Raw genomic sequence first — 9,158 nt, forward strand, 5'->3', positions numbered from 1 at the left:
ACTTTATCCAATCTGGTAGTGCTTCGCGACACTTTTCCATGTTCACAGTAATTCACCTGAAACATGTTTAAAAAGATTTTATCAGCGGGGAAATACTGGCGAGTGATTCAATTTGCACAAAATGACACATTGTTACAATTTACAACTTTAAGGGTTTTTATATTTGCCCCTATCTTATAATTAACTGGTTCAACTGTCACTCGACGGATCTATGACTGTGGACATATCACTAATTAGGCTCGCCCACAAAACCATTAGTAGTATGTGCACAAAACCCCCACTTACTGCCAGTAATTAAAGATTAGCAAACACTTAATTACTGCAAATTATAACTGGAAAACATTTAGGGTTTTGCAAACAATTTGGTAAAAAGAGAATGACTCACATTGCAAGTTTAGTTGGACAGAGTTTTGCCTACTGATTAAGCCTGGTAACCTAGCTAAATAACAATGCACAAGAAACTAGGTTAGTCACTTAATACTACGTTTACGATAAGCTCACGAAATCAAAGCCCTCACGAAGAATGAGAAAGTATAGCCCATATTCGGGCAGCACTTAAACATCCATCGGATCGGTTTCAATCGATCGGACATTGTATCGTAGCAGTGATCGAGTTATTACCCTATTATCGTAGCAGCGTTTCACCACAAAAACTAAATTTTCCACAGAAGGAAGCTTTGTAAGTGAAACATTTCGAACAGAGGAACCTACGTGGCCTGCGAGGGCCACCCTAGCTACGGCTAGGGCTACCGTGTCACATGTAGGTCTGCCACGTGTCTGACACGTGGCCTAAAGCTTATCCGGAGAACTTTGAAGCTGTCGCGCCTCGCGTAAGCTTTCCTTAAGGCTTACGCGGCCCACGTCAAATAAACAAATTTGAATTTCTTGATTTTTCACAAGGATTAGGGTTTTAGGGGTCCGGGTTTCTCCTTACGGGGTGTTGTGGGACATTTTTGCAGGTCCTTACATTAATGGATCGCACATTTTTATGAGTCACACACCTGATTGGGCTTCACGTATTAGTTGGGCCGCACCACTATATAGGTGGGCTCGTAAGCCCAGCACAAAGGTCTTGAACCGCACAACTAGAACGGATCGCACACCTTGTTGGGCTTGCTAAGAATTGGGTCGCACAACTCAGTCGCACACCTAGGGAATGGCCCGCACACTCGGTGTGGGCCTTTATCTAGTGGGCCACACATGTGAATGTTGAGGTTCTGAGTTATTGAACCGTTTCATCTTTGTGAACTTGCATAATTTCTTGAACAAGAATAGAACTGTTGATATATGCTATTGTGAAACTTGAACATGTGTTGTGAACTATGCATGAGACCCAAATACTTGTTACATGTTGTTAAGGATCGTTGTGATACGTGACCTCTTGTTACAACTTGTATAATGATGTGTGATTATGTGTACGCTACTGGTGTAATGAGAATGTGGAATACGTGATTTATGTGCATATAATCTGATTATCATTGGTAACTATGTTAGGATTTGGTTGACCAACTGTAAACGTAAACAAGTAACTAATCTTACCGAGCAAACCTTTGGTGAGTTCACTACTTTTATTACAAGCATGCGTCCGGTGGGGATAATCAAACAGGCAAACAAACAAACAGATTTTCATAAACCCATATCCTTGTAGGGGATATGAGGCAGCCTTTCATAAACGCATATCCTTGTAGGGGATATGAGGCAGTTTTCAGTAAATGTCGATGTTGGATAATAATCTACTTTCTATCACTTAAGTCCCATCATACTACCGAACTAGTTGAATGTAGGGCAACGAGGTTATTAGTTGATAGTGCTATTAGGTTTGGCACCCTCACGACGTACCTGGATAGGACGGGCGTGAACTAATAACTTTAAAATCATGACCAATGTTTGATAGAGCATTGGGGAAGGGCAAAAGGGAGTCGTCTGCGGCATCGAGTGATTATCAACATGACATAAATCAATACTTGGTAACATACGGTTAACAAATCAGTGAACTCGCCAGCGTTATGCTGATACACTTTATCTGCATGCTTGCAGGTCTATAGGTACAATTATTTGGAATTTGTTGTCTGGGATGCTGGAGTGGTCATGGGTCGAGTTACATGGAATCACGAGACAAGTGTAATGGTTTTTTATACCCTTGGGTTACGAAATTCTTAACTATTGTATTATGCTTCCTCTGGATAATAAATAATGTTTTGTAATGCTTTATTTAATAAGATGAAAGTTTATTTGAAATATTGTTATGAGTTCAATGTGATTGGTGGCTAGATCCTGGTACGTCACACGCCTCGCGTGGGTTCCCGCATATGATATTTTGGCGGTGTGACAGATTGGTATCAGAGCCACTGGTTATAGTGAAGTTGGTTTTAAAAATGTTTTTATAAAACCAGACTATAACCGAACAATTCTGGATACGAGAATACGACCATGACAATCAGCTCCAGATTGCATGGTTCGTCTTTTCACCTACTGTATACATTACATGACTAGTGTACACTTGTTTACGATGTAGCATACGGACACACACTCATCACTATAGCATAATTGCATGAATTGCTTGTTTACATTATGACGCGTTGTTAGTGTGTCGTAGTCCTTAGATTCTTGTGATCTTGTCGTTTTGATAACCTCTATTTGACATTCGAGTTTGTGGAACCATTTGACATGAGTTAGGAGGAACTGAGATGAGCATGCAAATCAAAATATTATTGTGGGTGCACACATAATAATAATGTGGGGTGCGTGTGAGTCCCAGTGAGGCTTAACAAGTGAAAAGGGGTTCTATTCCATTATTTGGGAAACACAAACAATCTATAGGGGTCATAGCAATGATTGCCTCCTATTCGAGCATAATCCATTCACTTGCCTCTGAATCCTTACGATGCACGTTGATATTGAGTGTTGCCTGAACACGTATCTGAAAGTCTAGAGAACTGTATGAGAATGTTAGGGGCTAGTGCGTACGTCTCTGAGTTAGTTGTCGAAGCATCGAAAGGTTAGTCTGCACTCTTCTCACTTCCCTCATTTATTTGAACTCAATGAATTGACACCTTAGATCCCGAAGTATGATCACTTCTGTACTCCCTAGCAACTTACCGTGCATTGTTCAATCAACCCGCAAGACCGATGCATAAGAAGATAAACGTGATACATTACCGACCCTAGTATTTTGACGACCTTGATTACCGACAACAAACACCAGTAGATTGACTTCAATCGAGTCCCTAACCCTAGTCAGCAACCTCTAGGAGCCAACCCTTATGAATCACTAAGGGCAGAACCACGGACAATCGACCGGAGTATGGGATGTGTAATTTCAAGCGCCATGGGCAGTACCCTAGGATGTGTTAAGAAATACAGAAAGGTGGATCCTTCTGGTGAAAGATCGTAGGACTCTGTTTACAAGCTACAACGTTAGAGGCAACAGTCACGGCAACACCAAAGTACTCGTAATCGTAGCCTCCAGTATGGAAATGAAGGTGGCTTCGATAAGGATTAGCCGCTGCGAAGATACAACGCTAATAACCGCAAGAATAATAACAATATGGAAGATCCTTGTGGCAATAATAGTGACAGTGGAAAATGGTGCTTGTGGAGAAGCGTTCACTATTGGCATGGGTGACGCAAGAAAGGATAGCAACATCGTGATCTGTACGTTTTGTGATTAATTCCTTCGCCTCTGTTCTACTCAACCCCGACACCTCTCGAGAACAAACACATTATAGAAATTGGCTGACGGCAAGTCAATTGAAGTTTCACATGTTCGACATTGACCTTCTTCTTGTTACTGTTGGAAACTTCGATGTAGTCATTGGCAAGGACTGGGTGTCCAAGAATCAGTCGGAAAACCCCCCTGTAAAGGGAAAGACACGTGTATACTGGTGGAGATCCACTGGTTGTCAGTATTACTTCAGCTACGAAAGCCTGAAGCATTTCAGCTATCATGTTGTTCTGCTACTGGTTATCGGTACTCAGCCAGAGGACAAGAAGAGTGAAGACCTACCAGTTGCTCGTGCTCTTTTACATGGTGCTACCCGAAGAACTTCGAGGATCACTTCCACATCTTCAGGAGGAACCTCAGATTTGTATCACGGCAGAGGTAGCCCTGATTTCTAGTACCCGTTATCGTCACGCCCAAGAAGATTGCAAGCACTGCCTAATCAACTTCAGGAACTTCTGGACAGGGGTTTTAATATATCTAGCTCCTCGTCTTAGGGAGCCCAAGCTCTATTTTGAAAAGGTGGACGAGTCCTTTTGTACGGGTATTGACTACCGTAAACTCACCAAGGAGACAATTGGAAACCGCCACCCTTTACCTCGCATTGACAATCTGCTTGACCAGCTGCAAGGGTCAAGCTTCTATTCGGAAATCAACTTAAGGTCGAGCTATCATTTGATGAAAGACCGAGAGGAGGATGTTCCTAAAACGTTATTTCAAACGCAGTACGACCATCACAATTTTCTGTGCATGTCATACAAGTTACCCAACGCACCAGCAGTTTTATGGATCACACGAATCGTGTGTGTAAACCTCTTCTCAACAAACTCGTCAACCGTGTTTATTGATGACGTCTTGAGACTTTCCAAGGGAAATGAGAACCACGAGTAACATTTGTGTTTTATGTTAGAGCTCCTGAGGGAGGAGCAACACCACACGAAGTCTTTCTAACTATGGCTTTTGGATTCAAGAAGTACAATTTCTTGGTCTCGCTAAGCACCGTCGCAGACTAATTAAGGGATTCTCGAAGATCGCACAACTTTTATCACCATAACACAGCAGGGTGATGTGTGCTCGTGGAGGACAAAACAGGAGAACGCCTTTTTAGCTTTAAAATCAAACTCTGCAATGCACTAAATACTGTCCCTAATCATCGATGGTACATGTGATCTCGTAGTGTACCATGTTGTCTTGATTCAGAGTCTCGGTTGCATGGTGATGCAACGCGAGAAAGCGATAGCTGACGTTCCTCGGGCGTTGTAGATTTACAAGAAAATTGCACGATTCACAAACTGGGGTGGAGGCCATGGTCTTTGGATTTCAAATTTGGAGGCATTAATTGGACGGTACCAAATGCACAATTTATACCGATCACAAGGGCCTTCAGTTCATCTTGAACAAGAAAGGTTGAACATGTGATGCCATTGCTGGATGGAACTCTTGAACGATTACGATGGTGAAACCTAAACATGCACGAGCCTTGCAACTCACTATCAACTCTAACCAACCAATCAGATTCGTTCTGCCCAGACTGAAGCTCTATAGGACAAGAACCTCCTAGCTGAATTCACACGAGATATGGAAAAGCAACTTGTAGCTAAATCGGACGGTATTCGCTACTTTGTGGAGCGAATATGGGTTCCACTATACGGCAACCTTAGGGAACTTGTGTAGGACGAAGCACACATGTCTCTATATTATACCAACCTAGGTTTTGATAGCAGGTATTAGGATCCAAGGATCTTGTATGAGTGTCAGGGCATAAAGGCCCACATAACCATGTACGTGAACGACGTTTGACTTGTGTAAAAGTCAAGGTGGAATATCAGAAACCATCTGATTTATTTCAGCAACCCGGAATACCCGTGTGGAAAGGGGAACAAGCTATCATAGATTTTGTTACCAGTCTACCTAAAAGCTCGAAACGGAAATGATATCACTTGGGTGATCGTTAACTGTTTCACGTAACCAGCACACTTTCTTGCAATCAAGGAAACTGACGACCCTTCGCAGCTTGTGAATATTTCTCTGAGAGAGGCGGTTTCTAGGCACGGGGTGTCAACACCTATTACCTCTGATTTTGATCTGCGTATATATCTGATTTATGGCAGGCAATACACAGAACCCTTGGCTCATGAGCACTGCTTACCACCATCGGACAGATGGTTAAGGTGGACGAACCATCCAGACACTCGAAAATATGCCGCGAGCATGTGTGATTGACTTTGATAAAAGTTAGAAAGACAATTACCTTTGGCAGAGTTTTACTGCAACGGTAACCCGTTCTAGTATTCAGGCAGCTCCATTCGAGGCATTGTATGGGTGACAATGCCGACCTCTTTGTTAGGCTGAGGTGGGTACCAGCCTAATCACAGGTTCAAGATTTGTACTCGAAACTCCTGAGAAGGTTGTTAGATCAGAAATCACATGACGGTAGCGCGTGGCCGCCAGAAAAGCTGTTGAGGATAGCAAATCCTAGTAATTGTAGTAGGAAATCGTTTAACGTTGAAAGTTTCACCCTGGAAGGGTGTGGTGCGCTTGGAGAAACGTGGCGAGCCTAATCCATGTTACAGACTCGAGATATTTGATAGACTGGGCAATGTTCACATCTCAAGCACTTGCGGTCTCTTTGCAAAAACAATAGATCGATGATAAGTTGCAGTTGTCAGTGTGTCTACTGAGAGCATGGACCAGGAGGTCAAAGTTCGTAAGCATACACGAGCTACAATTGCGAGAGTTCGTTGGAACTTAAGATTAAGTATCTCTAATTATTCAAAGCTGCTGGGCCTAACCTTGATGCTACTAATGAATTTCAGGACGAAATTCCCTTTTAAGTTGGGGATGATGTGGCACCCGAGGAAAAACCCACAATCGTTGCGATCTATCACTTCACTTCCTTGAGACTACTTATCAAATTCCGGGACGAAATTTCTTTCAAGTTGAGGATGATGTGACAACTCGTATTTTAGAGCCTATCGTCGTACCCTGATGTAACCTATACAAACACTATGTGACAAGTTAATGTATTAATTTATGTTGAACGTTTATGAGTTGTTTATACGTGATATGTGAAATGTTAAATGTTAATGTTGTTTGTAATATAATCTAGTCGCACAAAGGTCCGGGTCGCACACTCCATTCCTGATCGCACACCTCTAGCTTGGGCCGAACACTCCTTTCTTGTAGACTAAGTCATTCTCGGTCCAGCTCCCCTAGGCCCAAAGCTAAGCTCAACCCTTTTAACTAGGGATTTGTACGTACACACTGATGTAAAAGGTTTCATTGTTTTGGAAACACACAAGAATATCAAAACCCTAACTCCTCTCATCTTTCCCCTACACTTCGACGACAGCCTCCCATTCGGAATCCTCTCTCGTTCGTTCCAGCATCCTCATACACGCACCAACACACGGTTAGTATTCTATTGTTATTAGATTCGAGTTCTTGTTATACCCGGCTATGATCTTGTTGAACTATTAGTATTTGCTAAACCTGGGAATGATTACAATTTAGGGTTGTGCATCGAAACCTGTTCTGTATGGTCTGAATTCGTGAACAAGGGTTAGTGTTTTGTGTCGATGTATGATAAGGGTTTGATAGATGGATTATGATAACAAAATGCTCCTGTGTGTGAAGATCATTCATGTGTAAATCGGAAATTAGGATTGTATGATGCAAAGGTGCAATGATATAACTTGATTTTATGTTAACGCTAATCATGTTGTTAATTGCTGATAAACATGTTAAATTGGAATAATGATTCGGTTTCTATAGATGATTTGGGATTTATGTAAATAAATGGATTATTACTTGGTCTAAATCGAGTAGGTGTAAAACCCGAAACTGTTGAATTGATTGTGCAAACTTGGAAACGTAACTGGTTTTTGTAAAAATGCGGCTAAAACCCAACTGATCGCACAACCTCACTTTAGTCGTACACTTCCACTCGGATCGCACAGTTTATCAATTAGCATGCAGTTGGGCCTGATGAGTTAAACAGTTGCATGACTTGGGCCGTAAACTATTGGGCTGGGTAACTTAATGGATCGCACACTTTTGATGAGTCGCACATCGGATTGGGCTTCACGTGTTAGTTGGGTCGCACCACTATACAGATGGGCTCGTAAGCCCAACACAAAGGTCTTAAACCGCACACCTAGAACAGATCGCACACCTTGTTGGGCCTGCTAATACTTGGGTCGCACAACTCAGTCGCACACCAAGGGAATGGACCGCACACTCGGTGTGGGCCTTTCTCTAGTGGGCCACACATGTGAATGTTGAGGTTCTGAGTTATTGAACTGTTTCATATTTGTGAACTTGCATAATTTCTTGAACGAGAATAGAACTGTTGATATATGCTATTGTGAAACTTGAACATGTGATGTGAACTTTGCATGAGACCCGAATACTTTTTACATGCTGTTAAGGATCGTTGTGATACGTGATCTCTAGTTACAACTTGTATAATGATGTGTGATTATGTGTACGTTACTGGTGTTCATCCAAGGCTACCACCTCTGCCTCATCATTGAGGTCAGGCATTTTCTATATCCAAGGGAAAACAACCATCTTTTATGGAATGTAGAGCTCAGGGTTTCACTTAGGGACTACGCCCTACCATAAGCTCATCAACAGATGCGTGGTCAATACGCTTGTTATGAGAATCCATAATAATAATAGAATTTGAATACTAAGATATTACGGTCGTGGTAAAATAATCCGTACAACGTATACATGTGAACAACTTATAGATAAATTTTTGAGCAATTGTACTTTTGTTTTCATTGTTGCTTATATCGGATATCGTTTCAGGTTCGACCAAGTGTTATCGTGTCTAAACCTCGAAGACTAGTTTATTTGGTATCCTCGTATCATCATTTCGAATTATGGTTTAGTACTATCACATAGTATCCTTTCATCATCGTTTTGAATTATCGTTTAATACTATCACATAGTATCCTTGCATCATCGTTTTGAATTATCGTTTAATACTATCACATAGTATCCTTGCATTATCGTTTCAAATTTATCGTTTTGTATTAGTGGACTCTTTGTAAAAATATAATGTAAAACACTTGTTGTTAAAGACATCCTTCTGAAATTGTAGACCAGACTCGAAAGAATCTTAGTTCACTACAATTGATGCTCTGATACCAGGTCTGTCACACCCCGATTTTCGGTTTCTGCGGAAGCGTATCGCGAGGTGCGGCCAGAGCGGCAATCGTTACAATCAATCGAGTAAACAACATATTTAAAACACAAAAGGATGTTCATCCATACATTTGTTTATAAACCATAGTTTACAACACAAACATCTTTTTTGGAATAAAACACCTACAACTTTAACAACATTGTTTAAAGTTTAAAACGGTTCTACACAACAAGATAACTGAAAACGGATGACATCTCAAAAGCTTGAATTCTTGATAACAAC

Source organism: Helianthus annuus, chromosome 7, assembly GCF_002127325.2.
Source record: "Helianthus annuus cultivar XRQ/B chromosome 7, HanXRQr2.0-SUNRISE, whole genome shotgun sequence".
In the NCBI taxonomy this organism is placed as follows: domain Eukaryota; kingdom Viridiplantae; phylum Streptophyta; class Magnoliopsida; order Asterales; family Asteraceae; genus Helianthus; species Helianthus annuus.